Genomic DNA, 24,613 nt, shown 5'->3' on the forward strand with positions numbered 1-24,613 from the left:
TTAGAGATCCAGACTCCAGCTTCCTCAAGCATTAAGCAAAAGAACAAGGAACTAATGAAGCAAGTCATTCTGGAACTTGAAGAAGATGAGTTCTATACATTGGATGAACCGGATGAGTTAGATCAATCCATTGCTTATCTGGCTAGGAAATTCTCTAATATTAGAGTGAAAAGGCCAAAGTTCTTCAAGAGTACAGGACATAAATTTAATAAGGACAACAGCTGGAAAGGAAAGGGACAGTACACTCCTGTGGCAAAAGTGGCTACAAGACTGGATCTGTTGACAGATAAAAAATAAGGTGCTTCAATTGTGATGAATTGGGCCATATTGCTGCTAAATGAAGGAAGCCTAAAAAGGTGAAGAAAGATAAAGCCTATCTTGAGTTGGAGGCAAAGTATGAAGCTCTCTTGAAGAAGCAATATGGTGAAGCTTACATTACAGAAGGAAAGAGTTGGGATGATTCCGATAATGATGAAGATGAGGAGGTTGGAAATTATGCACTCATGGCCTTGGAGCAAGGAGAGTCATCCTCATCAAAAATTGAGGTACCAAATTTTACTACATCCACATCCACACTAGCATGGTGGCAGCTACTAAGGAGGTTAGTAGGCTGTCAAAAGCTAATGAGAAGCTTGAGGTTGAGAAGCAAAATTTGGAACTTCAGCTTGTTGAGCTTGAAACAGTCAAGCAGGAAAATGACTATCTACAGAACAAGCTGAGGTGTGCTAGTGAGATAGAAGCTGTGTTGAGGGAGAAGCTAGAAAAGAATGAAGTAAAGTTGAAGTCTTTTATAAATGCTTCTCAGTTAGTTGATCGGTACCATGAGAAGAACGAGCCATGTGCTAATACATCTATTGGTCTTGACTATGATTCCTTGAACAACAACAAAAAGAATAAAGGTGACAAGGGCAAAACAACTGTAAATGAAAATGTCTCAGCTATGCTGAGAAAGGTTGATTCACCTTTGTTCAAGGCATGTAAAGTCAATTTCAGTGAAAAGGAGTTGGTGATAAAGCAAGAACTTGATGATGAGGACAATGAGAAGAAATGCACAGAAACAACTCCAACTCCTAAAACTGAGAAGAAACCCATGGTGGATCAAACTCCCAAGAAGCCAATCAAGGAGGTTAAGACTGAGAATGCAGGAAAGAAGAAAAAAAACAGAAATGGGAAGATTAGGATAAATAAGAGCAATAACTTTGCATTTGTTGCAGATGCTCCTAGGAAATATTGTCAGAAATGTGGCTCTACAAATCATCTAACTCACCTTTGTAAAAAGGCTGTTAGTGACTCAAGATTGGGAGCATGTAAATATAATGAAGCAAAGACTGAAGACCCCTATTCTTTCTGTGATACGTTTGATTGCATTCCTTGCAACATGAAAGTAATCACAAGTTACCACAAGCTGAGAGTAGACCTCAAAGAAGTCAATATTGGGTCTCCAGCTAAAAGGGAACATGCAAATCAATCAATGAACACCATTCTTTCTGAATCAAGTCATTCTAATTCTGCAAATTCTGTTAACAAGAAGAAAGAACCCAACGCTGCTTGGGTAGCTAAACACACTTAATTCTCATTGTGTGCAGGGAAAAATGAAGAAAGTCATATGGATCATAGACAGTGGATGCTCAAGACATATGACAGGTGATAAGGCCTTGCTATCACAGTTTAAGATGGCTGGCCCATTAGTGACTTTTGGAGACAACAACAAAGGTTTCACAATGGGATATGACAAGTTAATTTCTGAAAATATTGTCATTGAAGAAGTAGCACTGGCTATTGGTTTACAGGTGAATCTCCTAAGTGTCAGTCAATTCAAAGATAGAGGATTCAATGTTTCATTTGACAAAGAAGAATGCTTAATCATCAACAAAAAGACTAGCGAAGTTTCTCTGAAAGGAGTAAGAAAGGGAAGCCTGTTTGTTGCAGATTTACACTCAGCAAACAAGGAAGGAATTTGTTGCTTCTACATCAAGGCATCTGTAGAGCAAAGAAATTTGTGGCACAAAAAACTCTCTCACCTGAATTACAAGGAAATCAACACCCTGGTGAAAAAGAAGTTAGTGAGAGACATGCCAAATCTAGAGTTTGCTAAAAATGAAGTTTGTGAGGCTTGTCAAAAAGGCAAAATGAAAAAGTCAAGTCACAAGAGTAAAACTGTGAATTCCATAAGTGCACATTTGCAACTTATTCACATGGACTTATTTGGACCTGTTAGTGTCTTATCAATTTCATGGAAGAAATATGCACCTGTGATGGTGGATGACTACTCAAGATACACACGGGTAAAATTTATGCATTCTAAGGATGAAACTCCACACATCAAAATTGAACACATCAAGAAGATTGAGAAACATGCTGAAGATCAGAACTATGTGAAAAGATTAATGAGTGACAATGACATATAATTCAGAAATACAACCTTAACTGAATTATGCAAAGACAAGAGTATTATTCAAGAATTCCCAGCTACCAGAACACCTCAGCAAAATGGAGTAGTTGAGAGAAAGAATAGAACACTAGTAGAGGCTGCTAGAATAATGATGCAAGATGCCAAACTGCCAACAAGTTTTTGGGAAGAAGTTATCAACACTGCATGCTATACTCAAAATAGATATCTTATTAACAAGAATCTTGGCAAATCACCCTACTCAATCTTATAATCTTATAAAAGAAAGCCTACTGTGAAACATCTTCACGTGTTTGCAAGCAAGTGTTATGTTTTGAAAGACAACTCCGAATATGTGGGAAAATTTGACTCTAAGGTTTTTGAAGCAATTTTTCTGGGATACTCATTGGAGAGAACTGCCAACAAAGTCTATGTGCTTGAACAAAAGAAAATTATGGAAATCACATATGTGACTTTTGATGATGAAAAATGTCCAGTCTTGGAATGCCTTGATGAAAATGAAGTTGAGGCCCTTAAATTTGAAAATCTCAACAATGATAGTGATTCTGAAGATGAAGCTGAAGTCAACACAAACAACAGAATGGATGAAGAGTCAACTAAACTAGTGAATCATGAGAATGGAAACTCATCTCAAAAACTTGAATTTGATAGCACAAACTCAGGGGGAGAAAGAGGAGAAAGTTCTTCAAGTCATGCCAATAATAAAGAAAATGCAGAAAATTCAAGTCAACAAACTCACACCAAGAAATGGGATAGGAGTCACACAAGAGAAGCAATTATCGGTGATCCAAATGCTGGAGTGAGAACTAGAAGTGCAACTGCAAATGAATGTCTACATGCATGCTTTCCGGCATAAGTTGAACCTAAGAAAACTGAGGAAGCTCTACTTGATCCTGATTGGATATCTGCTATGCAAAAGGAGCTAAATCAGTTTGAAAGGAACAAAGTTTGGAAGTTGGTTCATGCACCAAAGAATAGAAGTGTAATTGGAATAAAGTGGGTGTTCATGAACAAAATAGATGAAAATGGGTTTGTGACAAGAAACAAAGCAAGGTTGATTGTAAAAGGCTACTCACAGGAAGAAGGAATTGATTATGATGAAACTTTTGCTCCAGTTTCAAGACTTGAAGCAATGAGAATCTTTCTTGCATTTGCTGCACATTCAAACTTTAAGGTGTATCAAATGGATGTAAAGAGTGAATTTCTAAATGGTGAGTTGGAAGAAGAAGTTTATGTGCAACATCCACCTGGCTTTGAAGATCCTGAATTTCCATATTTTGTCTACCAACTTCTAAAGGCTCTCTATGGACTAAAGCAAGCACCTAGAGTATGGTATGCCATCTGTCAAACTTTTCGCTTAAACATGGATTCAGTAGAGGTACAATTGACAATACTCTCTTCTACAAACAACATAGTGGTGATATGATCCTAGTTCAGATCTATTTGGATGAAATTATTTTTGGTTCTACTAATGAAAAGCTATGTCAAAGATTTTTAAAACTCCTGGAGAGTGAATATGAAATGAGTATGATGGGAAAGTTAAGTTACTTTATTGGACTTCAAGTCAGGCAAAGAAGTGATGAAATCTTTATCAGCCAAAACAAGTATGTTAAAGATCTATTGAAGAAGTTTGGTATGGTTGATTGTTCACATGCATCAACACCTATGCCTACAACTATAAATTTGGATGTAGATAAGAAAGAAAAAAGTGTAGACATTTCAGGTTATAGAGGAATGATTGGATCTTTGCTGTATTTGACTGCTAGTAGACTAGACATTATGTTTGGAACATTTCTGTGTGCAAGATTTCAAGACAATATAAAAGAATCATATTTGATGGCTGTGAAGAGAAGTTTTAGATACCTGTTGCGTAAAATATTGATGTGCAAGTGTACACAATCGCAAACATATAATATAGTAGTAAATACCAGATATTGTTCCTCAAGGACTGTATGTTTGTATAAATTGCAATTAATATCCAACAATTGGGTTATAGAATACATGAATTTTTTTTTGATTTATCTAATTAATTTTTTAATAACTAGATTAACTAATTAATAATAAGCTAGCAAAGAGAGTTGGATGTTCAAATACGAGAAGCCAAGTCAAGATAATTACTTCCTTTAATATGTTCATGTTGGTAATAAAGTAGTATAATACTACAACAAGATCACGGCTCATTAGCTAGAATTCAATGGTCATAGGTCCTCTGGAAATCATAACGGTATAATTTCTATAAAATAAACTAACATATGTCTATGCCAATTTACTCTTCAGAATTTATTTAAGCACCAATTCACAAAGCTATGCATGGTCACAATATATGTCTATACCATAATAATATTATAATCAAAAGATATAATCATGCACCATTCAAGTATTGTGTCAATTAACTATAACCCTCTCAGTATTATAATTAACTCGTTAACCTACTAGAGTTGATCAGACAATAGCAAGTATTAGCATGAAAAGCACTTGAACGAATAAACCACAAACTACATACAGTACTTTTTATCAAAACACCAACAATCACATACTAGGGTTCCATGAAAATCCTAACTCATATAATTTAGTTCATAATAAAGGTATCAAAACAATCCCAAAATAACCAACACATGTTCATAATAAGAGATACAAAAAGATTAGAGAAAATAAAGCCAAATAGATGTCTCCAATGGCTGAATTCTTCTCCGTTGAAGGCTTCTTCTTCTCCTTCCTTGTGCGGCTACTTGTCTCTTGTCTCCCTCTATGTATTAGGTCTCCTCTAATCTAATAATATATAATAAAAGTATTTTTAATGAATTAAAGCAAATATAAAGAGATTTCCCAATTAGAATTGAATTCCGAGAAAGTGAAAATTCGTAGTTGACTTTTGGGCTCTGATTCTGGACTGATTCGGCTGGATTATAATTTTAAAACCAATTCTGAATTTAAGCTCTTCTCATAAGCTTTTCATGGGCTGTTGAATCGTCAGAATCGGACTTCTAGAACTCCAGATATGGCCCAAATGTAGACTATACAGCTGGCTCATAAAATCCGATTTTTAATCAAATTAAACTCCAAATCTGATTTTGTAAACTCCAAACCTTCCTTTATTATATCTCCTTGATACCTACAATAAAATATTAATATTTATTAAATAAAAATCCAAATTAATGCAAAATAACCAAAATGTAGGGATAATATTAAGATAAAGTGCACGCTCATCAATACCTAATGAGGACTCCAAACTTGGGATTATGGTATCCTAAGGGAATAAGATTTGAAGCTGTTGGATACACAGATGGAGATTTTGCTTAATGCAGGGTGACAGAAGGAGCACTAGTGGAAGCTGTCAATTTCTTGAAAAAGACTTGTATCATGTGTAACGACTGAGAAATTACGTTTGTATTATATCTTAATAAAGATGATTTATATATTTTATTATGTCATTAAGTATGTTGAGTTATAAAATTCTAACTGTTATATGCTACGTGTATTCTGTTTTGTCAGAATGTGTTCTGGGTAATTATCAGGTGTTTTATTATAAGTTAAATGCTTTTATATCAAAAGTTGTACGGCCCAAATAGTGTTTTAATAGGTGATAATTCATATAAAATTATTGGCCTTATTTCGCATAGTATGGCTTATACTATAGCGATATTCTAAACATCCAGTCATTTTACAAATTTTCTCGTTTCACGAAAAACGACTTTTCCGGGCCCCTCTAGGTGTCAAAAGCCCCACAAAAATCATATTTTTATTTATATAGGACTATAAAATTTTCAAGTATCATTTTTCTTTGCATTTTTGTATTATTCCTAATTTTTGGAAATTTTTGGCATATATTTTGTATTTATTGGATATTTAAAAATTCAAAATTTATACCCAAAAATTATAAATTAAGGGCCAATTAATTTTACTAGATGTATAATTAGGGCCTTAATTTTAATTATGAGTATTTTTATTACTACTATAAATAGCTAATTTATTATTAAATAATTATTAAAAATAATAAAATCTGAAAAATCAGCTTTGGGGGTGAAGAACAAGTTCTTGGATTCAAGCAGAGTTTTCAACGTGATTCTGTTATCCAAATCATACATGTGAGTAACCAAATCAAAGCTGGTGATCTCTACTTTCTATTAACAGTATCAGTTTCATGTTTTGATTTTTGGATTTTAAATTCATAATTTAGGGTTCTTGACTGTGAATTGGGAGTTTTTGATTCTGGGCTTTTGGGGTGAAATTGATCATTGGGATAACTTGATATAACTGTTTATGATTGATTTGCACTATGAATTGCATCAAATGATAGCTCAAATTAGTAGTTCATACTTTAGGGTTTATGTGAAATTTGTTTTAATCGTTTTTGGTTTTACAGTAACCTGAGGTTGTTTTGATGATAGGGGTTTGATTATACAAGTTCTAAGCTTTATTTTAAGCTATTAATTGTAATTTTAATGTACAAAATAGTTAGTTTGGATTTTGGCCGGAATTGTTTGTGTTTTGGTCGGAGAAATTGTTGTAGGGGTTATCAGGATGTGATGTTGGTATGGTTGTGTTCCTGGTGCGAATTTGAGTGAAAACCCATGAAGAATCGATCCAAACGAAACGTGTTTGAACGGCAATCGAGCTCGTCGGAGTTGCAACGAAGCTCGCCGGCGTTCGTTGCCTTTCTAGCTGGAAAAGACGATCCAGGCAACTAGGGTTGAAGAAGACAACGGAGTTGTGTTCCCGGGAGGCTTGGGAGTAAAAACCCTCTGTCAATTGCATCATTTCATTACGAATTGGCTGGAATCCAGTTGTCGGAACTCCGCCGGGTTCTGGGTTGTGAAGAACACCGACGGGATGTTCTTGACAACCGGACCTGTTCCGTTTTTCTGAAAAAGAAACCCGATTTTGATTTTCAAAACCCAATTCCCGAGTTTTGATTTCTGTTTCTGAATTATTTTATTTTACTATTATTTTATAAAATTCAAAATTTAGTTTTAATTATTTAATAAATCAATTAATTAATTTGATTAGTTATTTGATTTATTTTATAAATAATCTGAATTATTTTCTTATTTTAGAAATTCTAAAATGTAATTATTTATTTATTTATTTATTTAATTATTTCTTATTTATTATTATATATTTACTTAAATTGATTAATCAGTTTAATTCAATAATTTGTAACAAATTCTATTTAATTCCAAAATTAGGGAAAATTATTTTTAAATCTGATTTTTCCTAGATAATTATTTAAAAATATATTTGAGGTTCAATTATATTTGAATAATTAATTATTTTGAACATTAATTGATTTATTCTTGTTTATTGCGTAATAATTGAACCGTTTATCTATTTAATCCAAACGAAAGCCCATAAACTCAGAAAAATGACCTGAATTCATTAAAAATAGTTTAAATCTTAATTTATTTCAGGAGCGAGTCGGCTTACGATATTTATTTAATTACAGACCTTAATATTTTTATACACGAGTCTAATAAATCCCAAAAAATTAGGAAACAAGTTAGACATGGTTTGGTAATTCGAGTATAGATCCGATTTCGATTCTAAAAATATTTTTGAGTCTAAAGTAACTATGTGCCTTACGTGTTATGTGGTTTATGTGAGTACTTGAGCCCTGATTGCTTGATAAATTATATACGGGTCAGATAGAATCGTATGGGTAGACGATAAGGGCTACGTGGCCTCAGTCTGAGATACGACTACGATGAAAGTCAACTAAATGAAAATCTTTCTTTGATAGATTGAACACCAACAAGGCGGATCAAGCCAGAGTTAGGGAACTGTGGACTACCCGATGTAGATCGTATACCAGGCAAGTTTTTTTCCTATTCTAAGTTCAGAATAGTGAATTGTTTTCAGATTTTGACGGCAGCTACACACTGTTCACTTCTATTCACAAACACTGATACACAACTGTTGTTCCTTTATTCATAATTCATTTTGATTCCTGATTTATCCTAATTCATTGAATCCTCTATTCATATTCCAATAGTTTACATACATATATACATATATTCCGATATTGCAATACATCAAAGCATATCGATTGTTCCAGATGTTGATCCATGGACTGGATGGTTACGATGTGGGCCGGGTATTAATAGGACCCTTGATTATTAGGCCATAGTGCATGGGTACCCTATATGTTGGTGGGTCTATGCAATTGGGTATAGATCCGCGCTATATTCTGATTGATCAGCAGGTTATAGTGCATATACTGGTTTTTGTATCCAGTCTAATTCATTGGTAATCGCCGATAGTAGCCTTCTTTCTTCCCTGCAGAAATATGTGGTTACTCGAATAATCAGATTACCGGTTCATTTAACATTCCCTTTATACTATATATATATATATATATATATATATATGTGTTGCAGGCTTGTTGAGCAATTATGGCTCACCCCTATTATTTTTATTCACCTTATTTTTCAGTTAAGGCCGAGAATGAAACTCATCCATACTTGAGTGGTCAAGAAGCTGGTCAGACGGTGGGACCCTCTGGCACCAAGGGTGCTAATTCCAATTCCAGAAGAGAGTTTTAAGATGCCCGAGCAGGTGTAGTAGAAATAGATGCAGATGTTGTTTGAATAAAAGAAACTTAGTTTAAAACTTGTGTAGATAACTGGTTTGTAATAAAGAAGGCTTGTAAGAATATTAATTTGGGTTATTTGTAATAAAGTTGGTGAGTTGTTCTTGCTTTCATACCTTAACCTTAAAAGATCCTGAGTAATAGTAGAAAGAGGTTATTATATGTTTATATTATTATCGTACATGTTTAATAATGTAATTAGTGGCAAGTAATCCCCCAGATCTAGACCCCGAATTTGGAGGATGTTACATCCTGGTATAGCAAGAAACAACAATCTGTGTCAACATCCACAGCTGAGGCTGAATACATAGCTGCTGGAAGTTGTTGTGCTCAAATGCTTTGGATTAGAAAACAGCTAATGGATTATGGCCTAGTGTTACAATTATGTGTGATTATACCAGTGCTATATCTATTGTGGTTAATCCAGTAAATCATTCTAGAATAAAGCACATTGATTTAAGGTACCATTTTATTAAAGAACATGCTACAAATGGTACCGTTGAGCTCATTTTTGTTCCAACATGAAAACAATTAGTTGACATTTTTACTGAACCTTTGGATGAAACTAATTTCACTAGACTTGTAGGTGAAATTGGAATGCTAAATTCTTCATCCTAAATGCAAGAACTCAACTAATGTTTTACAGCAGATTGATTTCTAATAAGTCAAAATTAATTTGATTTAATTGGAAATTAACTGGAATATGAGTTATAAATATTTCAAAAATCTCTACATATTTATTTTCAATTCAAAATTTAGCTTGGATTTTTTTAATTCTAAGAAAACTATCTCAATATTAATTTATTCAATATGTGAAATTAGCATAAGACATATTCAAAAAGAACAAAAGTATATAGAGAACCGAGTTCTCGATAAGTCTAACTGACTTCTCGACAAGTCATTTTAAGACTTCTTGAATGAGTTCTCGATAAGTCATTTTTCTGACTTCTCGAAGGACATCTCGACAAGCATTATTATGACTTCTCGATAAGCCATTGTAGAGATCTCGGTAAGTGATAATTCACAAGAGCTCTCTACAAGTATAAATTTTAGACTTATCAATAACTTAAAACTGAGATAATTTAATTTAATAAATTATTTTGGCAAAATACTTTTGATAAAATCCTTCTGATTATATTTTAATTTATTCAAATAAAAATTGAAAACAATTCAGTCAATTCAGGACAAACTGGGTATTTATTTGACATCTCGATAAGTCATTTTCTAGTTCTCGATAAGAGTCAGGAAAATAACATATCGATATGTATCTATTATCTCAATATGACTTCTCGATAAGCAAATTCTAAACATTTATTTTGAGTTCTCGATAAGTCATTTACCTTTTACTATAAATACCCATACATCTCGACATACACCTCTTTACGCCTTCGAGATCTCTAAGTGACCTAGTTTTTCCAAATCCAAACCGTTTTCTCTCATTTCAAGCTCTTTCTCTCTAATTTTTCTTACCCATTCAAATTCAAACTCTTCAAATAGCATCAAACACAGTTACACCTTTCATCCCAAATGAGGGCACCAACTATCCTGCTTTTACAGATGCAATCAAGCTCCTGACAGTTTCAAGAGCTTTGTGAAGTTTCTTTCTGAAACTTACTTTGCAGGTTCTCTAACTGCAAATCCACTATACTTGGATGTTCTTAGGGACTTCTGGAACACAGCTGTGATAAGGACAGTGGTGCATGAGAACTAAGCTTTGTCTATGGTGGTTAACTGCTCCATTCAAGGCCAATAGGTGGAGTTTTCTGAAGATGATGTCAACATGGATTTGGGAATTCCTACTGACAACTTGGTGGAGGTTTCAACACAAGATGAGCTAGCTGAGTTCATGGACTTCATAAACTACAGTGAAAGAATCAACTTGGCCAGCCTGAATAAGAAGTACCCGAGGAGGGAATGGTCTTTCCTTTTTGATTTAATTGTGAGGGCATTCACCTGTAGGAAGACAGGGTATGACAACATTTCAAGTGTTGTTCAGAAGCTGGTGTTCTCTATGGCTCACAACAGACACCTCAATGTAGGACACCTGATAATGGAGGAGCTAAGCACCAGGCTAACAATGCCTTTGACATTACGAGGTAAGGAATTTTTCTTCCTAGATTTATAATATTTGCTTTAAATCATAAAGTGCATGACATTTATATGCTTAATGGTATAGATAGAACTAAAATAGGCAACTATAAATAAGTGTCCAAATTTCTATTTGGCTCACTCATTACAAAGAACAAGGTATCTGTAAGTCTTAGAATCACTCTATTTATGTTGGAGAGATTCAGGACTTACCTTTACCCAATGCCTGACATGAGGTCTACAGTAACAATTAGCACAATTATGGCTCCTATACCCGTGGAAGCACAAACACAGGAACACCAACATGGGCCTTCCCAAACTGAGACCCCTTTTTCTTTACCAGCAGAAGCTAGGAAACCAACCACTTCATCCTCTCAAAAGGGTGAAGTGAGTAAAAAGAAGAGAAAGTAAGAACCTTTGACTGTGATAAATGAGAGTGGGGAGGATCAAACTGAACCAGAGTCAACCTTGGTCAAGAAACCAAAGAAGGCAAAGCAAACTAAGTTGACCACTCAAGCTACCTCTGCATCCTCTTAAAAGGATGTAGTTGCAAAATAGGGCATAAAATAGACTCTAGGGGCATCCTCTCAACATGATGTCTCTATTGAAAATAGCACTCTCCCTAGTGCACCCTGTAAAGAGTCTGTACAAACAATTGAACACATTCAAGTGTATAAAAGTAGGAATAAGGATGGCACACACACAGATAGCACATCTTTTGAAGCTCCCTCATCTATTCAAGGGGAGCTTCCAACACTCAATCTTGAAATCACAAATCTAATATCTAAAATTTCTTCTTCAAACAATCAAACACTTGAATCTAACTCTCAAGTGTTGTCAAAATCAAGTGACATGGTTCATGAACCTATGCTCACCACCCAGGAACCATATCCAGTTGGTGAGAGGATACACTATAGGGTAGACCGTGATGACACCAACACAAACACAGGGATTTCATCAGTTTTTACTGAAGACCCTGTGGTATCTACTCAAGCACCTTCATGTGCTAAACAATCTTTACAAATTGATAGGTTTGAGGGTAGTACTCCTGAGGAGGAGCTATCTAAATCCTCTCCAATTCAATTGGAGGTTCCTCATGTAAGAACAACTCCCCTCAAAACCCTAGTTGAAATTGCCTTAACAATTGAAGCTAGGAGTTCAATTGCCAATGAGCTTGTTATAGGGGAGGCAAGTCAGACACATTCAAGTTCTAGCTCTTTGCAAGAAGAACACGAGTTTGAGGCCATGGTACATGATAGTAACCTGGTCAAATCCCCTCCAACTCAATTGGAGGTTCCCACAAGTGGTGAACAATATATTGTCATAACCACAGTTCCAACTGTGAGTCCAACTGTGGCATCTGTCACAGGTCATGTTACTGAACTTCAACCATCAACTTCAACCCAAACATACTTACCTTCCACATCAAACCCTTCACAACCACCATCTCATCTTATCTCTCAATGGTTTCAAGATGCCCAAGCTCAACCCCTTACAATGAATGATCATTTAGTTTATCAACTTTCTGGCCTAGCCAATATCACACAATAGCTTCTATCCACAAATATGTCCAATTAGGACTATCAAACAATCTTGCTATCTTATAAAACTGATGTTGAAGAGCAGCATCAAAAGATTATGAATGATGCTGAGTAGGATATAAATGTTGATTCTTGGCTAAGCATGGACTTCAGTTTGAGCATGGATGGGGTCTTAGCAAGATTTAGGGAAGAATATGTCACCATTCTGGAAAGCAATGCCAAGACCCTCACTCCACAAGAAGTATATAATGCTATGACAGATGTCTACAAAGCTCAACTTAAAGCTTTTCATCTAATGAGTAAAGCTCCACAATGGACTCTGACAGTCATGAAGACAGAATAAGAAGAATAGTGAGGGAGAGACTTGATCTTGTCCTTACTCAAGTTCAAATCAAGAACAAGTTTCAGACTTTTGTTGACCAAATGGCAAGGTTTGACATGACCACTATGGAGCAAAGCATTAAGAGTATCAAACAGTCCTTTGTTGCTCTCCATGAAGTTGTCCAGAATCACATAACTAGTACTAATGAGACAAGGCTCAAACTGGATCAACTGCATCAGGCTAGGTATACACCTTCAGCTCTGTTAATGGAAGGCATCAATGAATCTGTACAAGCTACTTTTGGTGCTCCTATCTTTTCAAGTTCTCAACAACCATTATCTACATCATCAAATCTCCAACTTCAATCTCTACAATATTAAGTTTCAACTCTACAAGCCTCTAATGACTCACTCACAGCTCAGGTTCAAGCTCTCACTTGTCTAGTGCAGAGTCAACATAATGACATCAAGACCCTGGTAGACTCCCACAAACATCTTTAAATACAGAACTCAGTTTATTTGGGAGCTATCTGTTAGTGTAGGTGCCCTAGAGGCAATACATTATTCTTTTAAATCTTTATGTCAGTTGATCATTCAATAAATGTATTTATTATGACCTTAATTACTGCGATATTTTGTTAGCATAATAAATGTCCTTAGAATTATGATACAAATTGTATAGTTTAAGTATATGACTTGAACTTGAGATTATATAATATATCATATTCTTAAAGGTCCTTAGTCGAGTATTATTATATAGGACAATAATAATACATAGATAGACTAGTATGTTGTTTGACAAGATAACCACATCTCATTGGTTATAAGTATGGGGATACTAAAGTCAATACATAGGTACATGTGAGAGTACATGGTACTGGACAGACCCACAGTGAGATTCTTCATGTTTAATAAAGTCATAAGAAAGACTCACGGTGATAATGGTGTAACGATCCTTTGACTTGAAATCATTATATTTCTATACGAGGATTAATATACTTTGACTACATTAAAAGTTACTTTTGATCGGGTGATGATAAAAGTGGACATCGGATATATCATGAGTCGTATGAGAAATATGAATGATAGATAAAGGATATAACCCTCCTATAATTAGGAGATATATTATTGGCCTCTTGATTGAGTGAGATTATAAAAGCATGGCCATGCTCAAATAATGATTTGTCTTGATAATCTACTCATGGATTAAGTAAACCCGGATTAAATATTGAAGAGGATGACTAAATACATGCCTCGAGTTTAATCTATAATATGTATGGTTAAAGGGATTATATTACACGAAAAACATTAATCATGAAAGGTTTTATCTAATCACGATTTAATTATTATTTAATTGGGTAACAATGATGTATTACTAGATACCGGTCATTGTTTATAATTTTATTAGAGAATAAAATTATTGCCAATTAAATAATAGCCTATAGGGTCGCACAAATAGAGCACTTAATGGAATAGTTAATTTAAATTATGGATTTAAATTAATTGATGATTGTTTGAATTTTATTATAATTAAGTAAGACTTAATTGAGATAATATATATTCGAATTAAAAGGAATGTTTTTGCCCATAATAATTAAGTATGACTTAGTTATTAATTAAATAATAAAAATTCATTTTTATTATTTAATCCAATACCTACTAGGGTTGGGCTTTGCTGTTATGGGCCTTTTTAATCAGCCATTATAAATACATAATGATAGGTTAAAGAGGCTTGTACGTTTTTGAGAAAACCCTAGCAGCAAAGAGAGGCAGAGGCAATTCAGATCGTCAAGAAGGAGGCTAGTACATCCATTTCGTAGTCAAGTTCGTGAGATGTTCTTGAAGGTGCTCGTGTGGATACCATAGAGGTGTTTCTCCGAGAGGTAGACACAAAGCGTGATAGCTAGGATCTCCGTTGAGTTCGTGAAAGTTAAGCTCTTGAAAGGTATGATTTGTTATCTCCATAATCTGCCCATAATTATACATGGATCCTGTGTTTGGGTTTCAAAATTTTTGTTTTATTTACGTTTATCCGCTACATTTTATGCCTTCGGAACCCAACAATGGCATCAGAGCTACGTGTATAAGGGGCTGATTTGGTTACGTGTTTACTGTATTTTTACAAGTATGCATGTGTGATGAGTCTGCCATGATAACAGTTATATTATATGAGTCTGCCATGATAACAGTTATGTTATATGAATGATATGATGAATCTGTTAATGATCTATATGATGATACTAGTATGTTTAAGATCTGCCATAACTCATATGTATGCGATCTCTTAAAATATGCATACTGATACATGTTTTTGGTAACTGGGATATGGATCGTGTGTATACTGATACATGCTTCTGGAATAGTATTTTGATACATGTTTTGCTAGTATTCTGATACATATGCTTTACTTATTTATTATTCTTGATTGGATCATGATAAGTGATAAATAGTATATCATCTTTATATGATATATCATGTTCTTTAATGGTTACTTGAGCATGGTGCATAGTTATGGCCTTAAGACCTTAGTTGTAATGGTTTATTCTTTTGGTTTGTAATAAATACGACTTGCATGTCATTTTCTATTTGTAGTTGTTTTATCTCGAATGTAACTCGAGTTCTTTTGTAAGTTCATTAGTATAATTTTAATGTAACATCCAAGAAGGATAAGGGAAAGAGGAGGCATCATATGGAGGCCAAGGAGACAATGGAAGCAATAGAGAAGACATATGTAATAGTTATTTTTACACCATAGATTGACCTTGATCTTTTTATTAGCCTGAAAAGATCACATAGGATTGGGCCATAACTATTGCACGTTTACTTTACGCACTTTTCATATGATGTATAAATAGTATGTGTAGAGTAGAAAATGCATATTTTAATTAGATTAATGATGCATGTATGTATTAGATACATCACCCATGCCATGCCTTTAAACAAGATAAAATCTGTAACGACTCAAGATTTAAAATTAACAAACGATCATGAGATTCTCGTGTTTATCAAACACGGAATAAAATACGAATTTTCTTTATTTCTGACATGGGGCGATTTTGTCAATAACGGGTTCATAGAACTTGTAAGGCTGTGGGTTTTAAGCGAGACCGATGTGACTCCTCCACTACCTGGAAATCAAACCATTGACGAGTATTGATTTGAAGTATTTTATTCAAGGAAAAATTGGGAATCTCTTTATGATGGGATCATGATCATTCTAAATTAAAAATCCCTAAGTAAAAATATTAAGTTTTAATCAGATGCTTTCCAATGGATGAACACTCATTAAATCCTAGATTGATAAGGGGAAGGGCTGTCAGTGGCAGGGGACTCCTATCTATCATGGTGAAATGCGACGAATATAAACGGTTATATTCGGATGTTGTATCATTGGGTCTAACTTAACTGAGTCATCATAATAAGGTGAATATAAACGGTTATATTCAACTATTATGAACTTAGAAGCATAGAGTTTGGTTAAAAATCTATTAGATAAATAAGATCAATTGTTGTTCACCAAATTATCCAAGAATTATATATGATATAATTGACAACTGTTGTCTACCTAAATAATCATGTTTTAAGGATACCAGTAGTTGACTTAGAACATGACGAAATATGGATCTTGGCTCACTAGAAAGATTTATGGGATATACTTTCTGAATTAATAGTTAGGGCTATTAATTTGATAAAAAAAATAGTGGGATATATATTATGAATATATCATAATCATATGAACATAAAATTTTAACTCAGACAATCTAATGTTTATTTTGCGCTTTTATTATTGTAGATACTGAGTAATGGCAAACAACACAAACACACTATCCGTACGTTCAGTCCTTGAGAAGGACAAGCTGACAGGAGGAAACTACTTCCTAGACTGGCAGAGGAATTCGAGGATTGTCCTCAGGCAGGGGCGCAAGCTTCATGTCATTGATATTCCTCCTCCAGGCCCCCTTTCTGAGGGTGCTACTGCTGATGAACGAGCAGCACGCACAAGGGATGAGAATGATGCAAATGATGTTGCATGTCTTATGTTGGTAACTATGAGTGCTGAGCTTCAAAGACAGCATGTGCATATGGATGCATATACTATCAATGAGCACTTGTAAAGCATGTTTGCAAGCCAAACTCGTCAAGAAAGGTTCAATACGAGTAAGTCACTTTTTAATTGCAAACAAGGGGCGAGTGAACCAGTTGGCCCACATGTTCTGAATATGATTGGTTACATTGAGTACCTTGAAACTTTGGGTTTCCCGATTGGTCCGGAAACTGGTATTGACCTAATCATGAATTCTTTGAACAACAAATTCACTCAGTTTGTCGTGAACTACAATATGAATGAATTTGACAAAACACCTACTGAATTGTTGCATATGTTGAGAACATATGAGACCAACATGAAGACAGCTGAACCTGCTCCCATACTGATGGTGGGAAATAAAGGTAGGGCCAAAGGGAAGAGCAAATGGAAGGGTAAGAAGAAGATTGGATCTCATTCTACACCCAAGCCAAAGTCAGGTCCCAAACAGGCTTTAAAGCCTAAAGGTGGTATGGCCAAGGGTGAATGTCACTACTGTAAGAAAGATGGTCACTAGAAGAGAAAGTGTCCAATTTACTTGGAGGATCTGAAGAAAAAGAAAGCAGTTCAGATTTATGGATCAGGTATTTATGTTATAGAAGTCAATTTGTCTATTTCTACATCTTGGGTATTTGATACTGGATGTGCTTCTCACATTTGTATAAATGTGCAGGGCCTGCTGTTGGGTCCCAATGTGTTTGTAGAAGGGGGGTTGAATACAAACGTTACCAAATAATCGAATAAAATGCGGAATAAAAAATGTGAAACAAAATTCAAGTTAAATAAAAATATTATTAAACTTGAAATGTGTTACAACAACTGTATCGATTACAAGGTATTAATCTCAAATCAATTATCACAAATCTAGAATAAATTCGACATGAACTTTTTCTATTTTTGCAATAATTAGAATCAAATGCTAAACGCGATTTGAGATTAAGTTCTAGGGATTTTAATCCGCTAGATTGATATACAAGAACAAGATAAAGATTTCTAGTTGATTGGATTTAATTTACAATCTAGAAATGTGATCTTGAATTAAGCAGATGAAAAATGGAATGTTTCAGAGGCGGCTGCTTTTTCTTTCTGTGTTCTTGTTTTTGACTTATGTATTGGATGGGTTAACTTCTGCTGCTTCTGTTTCTTTTTAAGTAAACAGCCGAATGCAAATGAACTGCAATGACAATCCTGTAAGCTTGCATGACAGTCGGTGAGACTATCCTTTTGAATTAGCAAGACAATCATTTGAACCAGCATGACTTTCGGCAGGACAATCTATTTGAACTGGCATGACTTTCGGTATGACAATTGATTGTCATACCGATTGTCACATAAGTACAATTCAGATTGTCTTGCAAAGATTAATAACAGATTTTTAATCTAATAAAAATTTTAACAAGACAATTAAATGAATTAGCATGACTTTCGGTATGACTATTGATTGTCATACCGATTGTCATACTAATACAATCAGTTTGCCTTGTTTCAATTTAAATAGATTTTAAACCAATTAAAAACTTGAAAATCCTTAATATTAATTCTGAATTAATTAATCAATTAATTTAATTAATCAATAAATTAATCTTTGCAGATATAATTTATTTTCTTAATTAAATTATATGACTTAATTAATTAATAGAGAATTAATACTAACCTTGAGCAGCATCCAATCTTCTGATAATCTTCTGAAAATCACTGAGACTTATGAATCAATTCCGTCACTTCAATGTTGACACTCGATGTACTGTCTGGTTCATGAGTGACTAACTTCCGTGACGTTTCTTCATGTCTTGACTCTGACACTTTGATTTTCTTCAGATTAAATCCTTGTAATTTATTGATACCCTGACGAGATCTCTGTCACTTGATTAAATCCACGATCTTGATTTATATCACTGAGGCATGATCAACTTCTTGAACTTCTTCCAGTGAATTAACTCCTCAAGTCTGTAGATGAACATTGTCTCTGAATCCTTTGACAGATATTACTTTGCGAGATCTCTCTGACGGTCGATCCACTATTTACTTATTACATTCTTATTTGAGTTGAGTTGAATCCTCGAATATACAAATAGGTCTATGACATATGACTTACAATCTCCCCCTATTTGTTTGTTAGACAATAACACACAAATACCTAGAGGATAACTCAACTAACAAATAAGAAAAAGATATAAACATACATGCAAAGTAAATAGTAGAAAAGTTCTGGATGACATTTAACATTTTCCAGATTCCAAGTAGATGTTCCTCTAGACTGAACATATCTTCAAGTAGTTCCATCTTCATTTGTACAACCACATTTCCTGTTGAGAAGCCCATATCTCTTGCTTCTCCCCCTATGAGAATCAACTGATTAAAGAAGATCACCTTCGTTTTACCACCTCTCCCGTACAATAGGATCCGCAGATAAAAACCAATGGTACTCCCCTAACAGCTTCTTCCCTTATCAGAAAATCACCTTGTGTTTACCACCTCTCCCGTACAATAGGATCCGTAGTTAGAAACAACAATGGTGTGGTGTAGTATACATTTTTAGGATCTTTTTCTTACTCCCTGCTATTTCTCCCCCTTAGTTGAGGAATCCTCCAAACTATTACTTAAGCTTCTATCTCCCCCTTAAAGAAGGAATGTATGCCGTCGTCTGAAGGAGTTCTCATATTTCACTTGGTTGGAAAAGAAATAACAAGTAGTTTCTCTTTCTTCCTCACTGTGAGTGTGTGATTGTGTTTTAGTGTACCTCACATGTGTTTCACTCTTCTCTCCACTTGTGTTTACACTCATTCTCACAAGTGTATCACTCCTCTCATAGCTCCAAAAATCAGCTATACCTGCAAGGAAAATCACCTTAGCCATCCTTAAGGAGGTCACAGGTGGTGCAATGGGAGTTCACAAATCCCCATCCTTGTTAAACTCGTCAGATAAATCTGAGTCATAATCTACAAGTTGCTAGTTTCCCTTTTAGGGTTCCAGATTTGAATTCTGGGAAGGTAAACAATGATCCAACGAATTTAGCATAAAGATCAAAGTTCCCTTCTAATGTCTGTGAAGACATTTCCTTGTGACTCATCAGGTAATATCTGAATCATTGTCAACAAGTTGCCGATCTGCGCCTACGTCAGATCCACTATCCGCAGATGCATCCAGGGGATTTAAGCCTGGGGAGGTAGACACTGACCACTGACATATGGCTTTTGGATCAGTATCCTCTCCTAACACCTGTAAAGGCAATTGGTCCACTAACGAACCTTGAACAATCGAATCTGACCTTAAAATGGTCGAAACTCTTGTTTCCGTCAACTCATCCTTTGTGTGTGTAACCTCTCCTTGTGCATCAAGAATTGATTATGTTTGAAGTGGTGACACTACATCGGATACCTTGGCCGACAGGCAAAATTCAATAGATGCACCCTGTTGAGAGAATGAATCTAGTAACTGTTTTTGTGCCTTTTCAGCCATTACATCTTTTTGAGAAGATGTATGGGGGCTAGCAGTTGTCTCGGTTTAAATACTACTCATCTATGTATGAGACAGAGCTACTGGGTTGACTACAGAACCTTCCTTATGTGGTGCACTAAGGCACTATCTCCCTCACGCTCATTCATACTACATTTAGTGGTAAGAGAGTGTTGGTTGGTTCTGTTTTTTGTGTTTGTCTTTACAGTCTGGGATAGACGTTGTGGGTTTTCAACCTCATGACTGTCAATGAAAGAAAGTCATTGGAGACTGAACCTGTAACACAGAATATATGGTAATAGAGAGAAAATGATTTACAATAGTGATTTTAAAAGATTTTACATGAAATAAGAAATCACTAATGTAGAAAGAAGTTTGATTTTGTTTTTCAATATGAATGAGTTTTTGATAAAACATTGATCACTTAGGGTAAAGTCTAAGTAATTCTCATTCATGTCAAAAGCTTACAAATATCTGCAACATAATGTTAACAAGATATCATTGACCGATACTTGTCAAGTACTTTAGATACTAATTGTTATGTTGCATAAGCAATATATCACTGCACATATAAAACAATATGATTGTGCTTAGTGATAAGATAGTTATTAATATGACGACTCTACTAGTTCATATAAAATTACAACTTCTGTTAGAGTGCCATACCATGTCCTTGACGATTGCTTGAGCAGCATACTAGTTCATACCAACCTGAAGTGAGATTGTGAAGAAGAGATTGCATAGTCCAATAGATCTGCAACTGCAAAGTCCATGAACTGTGGTGCACTGACTTCCTCTTTTGACTCACCAACCAGGAGTACACTTGTACACATCTTACTAGAGTACAATTCCAAGTGTAATGTGCAGCAGGTGTCTGATATGTCGTAATATTCTCAAGTCTCGTCACTGGTGCTATACGTTAGATACTGCTTCCTGATAATAACCTAGCACTATATACAAAATTACAATGATAACATTCCCAGCTTGCAAACAGCCATATCCCTTAGATAAACCTTTGCTGTTATCTCCAAAGGTAATCAGGGGGCCAGCTTTCTCAACCACATTTGATAGCAGGGCTCTATCTCCGGTCATATGTCTTGATGATCCACTTGTCAAGAATCCACACTACCGGTTACACCTGTATACTGCCCTGCACTTCAAATGGATTAGACCTTCTTCGGAACCCAAACTTGGTTGGGCCCGGCATACTTGTAGAACTGTCCTTTGTCAGACAAAACAACATTTTTAATTTTAATTGCCTCAACTTTCTCAATGACTGAACATTTGACCTTATAAACAGCGTTAACAAATTTCTGTTTAAGCTTAGGCACAAATGTCTCCTTTCTAGCCTTAGAAGGACTAGCAGTCTTAGACCTATCATGCTTCTTGTTATTCACATGCTGACGAGGAGTAGTCTTATCATTAGACACATGCTTACCATTAAAATAAGCATACATCATATTAAAAGCACAAGACATACAATTAGCAACACCACATGCTTTATGAGAGTGATTAACAGCAAGCAATTTATGCATGGTAGACATGGCATTATTGTTATCCAACTCATGTGTGTCTGAGTTAGTCTCAGTTGCTTTCACAACTTTGACTGGAACTTTCGACTCACTTGACTTGGAAACAATCTTCTCATAAGCATGATCCTCAGCACGTATTTCTTCTTGAATAACAGAAGAGGTCGCATCAAATGGTTCAGCAATTGATGCTTTATAGAGGGGTTCATCAACACCCTTAAGCACATGTGGTACTTCCCTCCCTTTAGCACATACATGAGGAGGGGAGTTTATGCCTAATTCTCCAATAGCAGCATTGTAATCATAACCTATTCCAGATGTTTGATTAACAGCTTGCTTACTGTAGAACTCTTTAGCCTTCGAACAAGAATTAAAGTAGGCTCTAACCTTAGTCTCAAGACCGGTGATCTTGTCTTTGAGAATAGTTTCGAGTTTTCTATAACAGTCAACTCTATTCTCTAGAAAAGATACCTGTTCTTTTAATTTGTCTTGATTAATGTGCACAAGTCTTAATTCATTGACCTCTTTCTCAAGGTCTGTGATCTGTAAACTTAACAGTTCATTATCACGACGTGCACAATCTAAGTTACCTCTTAGATGATAAACCATTTCAGCATCAGAAAGTTTTACCTCTATTCTTGACGATGAAGCTTTTCCATCAATAGCCATAAGAGCAAGATTTCCTTCATCTTCATCTTCACTGTCAGTATCATCCCAGCTTCTTCCCTTTGCCAGATAAGCCCTTTCAGAGTTCTTTCTTACTTGCTTTGGCTTCCTACACTCTGTGGCAAAGTGTCCCAACTCATTGCAGTTATAGCATCTAATGGTGCCCCGATCAACCATCCCTGTTTGGTATCCACCACTGCTGGTGTTAGAGGATGAAGATCCACCTTTCTGGAATTTGTTGTAGTTGGACTTGTACTTCAGCTTGGGATTCCTCTTGAATCTGACATGGGAGAATCTCTTGACAATTTGGGCCATTGACTCGTCTTCCAATTGCTCCAGCTCTTCCAAGGAATAAAAATCATCACTTGATTGATTTGTAGTAGGAGGATCATATTCTGCTACTAACATATTTTCCTCAGCCTTGGAATACTGTACCATTCTCTCCAATTGTTGAGATTGCTGTTGTTGTTGACCTTCAGCTACAAGTGCAGTAGATGTGCTGACCATTCTATCCTTCCCGTAGACTTCCTTCTGTTGAATCTGCTCCAACTCATAGGTTTTTAACACTCCATAGAGCCTGTCCAAAGAAATCTCACTCAGATCTCTTGCTTCTCTTATGGCAGTGATTCTATGTTCAAGATGAGCTGGCAGTGTTAAAAGGAACTTTTTGTTGACCTCCCTGATTGAATAATACTTTCCATTGATGTTCAGGTTGTTGATCAACGCATTGTACCTCTCAAACACTTCAGTAATTCCTTCTCCTGGATTTGATTTGAAATGTTCATATTCAGAGGTTAGGATTTCCAACTTGTTCTCCCTAACTTCCTCTGTGCCTTCATTAATCACCTCAATAGTTTCCCACATGTGTTTGGAATTTTTACAGTTCATCACATGTCTGTTCATCAAGGGATCAAGGGAATCAATTAATATTAATTGAAGGCTGGCATCCAAGGAGGCTTCTTCCTTCTCAGCAGGAGTAAAATCTTCAGGCTCTTTTGGATAGGTTCTAGCTTCAGTAGTCACCACACCATCTATTATTACCTCCGGTTCAATAACCATCGGAGTTTTTATACCCTTCTTTAACAAGTTTGAATATTTGGGATTTGCAACTTGTAAAAATAATAACATCTTCTTCTTCCACATGATATAATTCTCTTTATCAAATTGTGGAATTTTAACGGTTCCAACTTTATGTGAAGTCATTATGAATTTTTGAATAAATAAAAATTCAAGGAGTTGAAAAATCACAAAAGTCTAGGATCTTGATTTGTTCGTTAATCAGAAGGCTCTGATACCAATTGTTGGGTCCCAATGTGTTTGTAGAAGGGGGGTTGAATACAAACGTTACCAAATAATCGAATAAAATGCGGAATAAAAAATGTGAAACAAAATTCAAGTTAAATAAAAATATTATTAAACTTGAAATGTGTTACAACAACTGTATCGATTACAAGGTATTAATCTCAAATCAATTATCACAAATCTAGAATAAATTCGACATGAACTTTTTCTATTTTTGCAATAATTAGAATCAAATGCTAAACGCGATTTGAGATTAAGTTCTAGGGATTTTAATCCGCTAGATTGATATACAAGAACAAGATAAAGATTTCTAGTTGATTGGATTTAACTTTACAATCTAGAAATGTGATCTTGAATTAAGCAGATGAAAAATGGAATGTTTCAGAGGCGGCTGCTTTTTCTTTCTGTGTTCTTGTTTTTGACTTATGTATTGGATGGGTTAACTTCTGCTGCTTCTGTTTCTTTTTAAGTAAACAGCCGAATGCAAATGAACTGCAATGACAATCCTGTAAGCTTGCATGACAATCGATGAGACTATCCTTTTGAATTAGCAAGACAATCATTTGAACCAGCATGACTTTCGGCAGGACAATCTATTTGAACTGGCATGACTTTCGGTATGACAATTGA

This window comes from Apium graveolens, chromosome 7 (genome assembly GCF_009905375.1).
Source record: "Apium graveolens cultivar Ventura chromosome 7, ASM990537v1, whole genome shotgun sequence".
In the NCBI taxonomy this organism is placed as follows: domain Eukaryota; kingdom Viridiplantae; phylum Streptophyta; class Magnoliopsida; order Apiales; family Apiaceae; genus Apium; species Apium graveolens.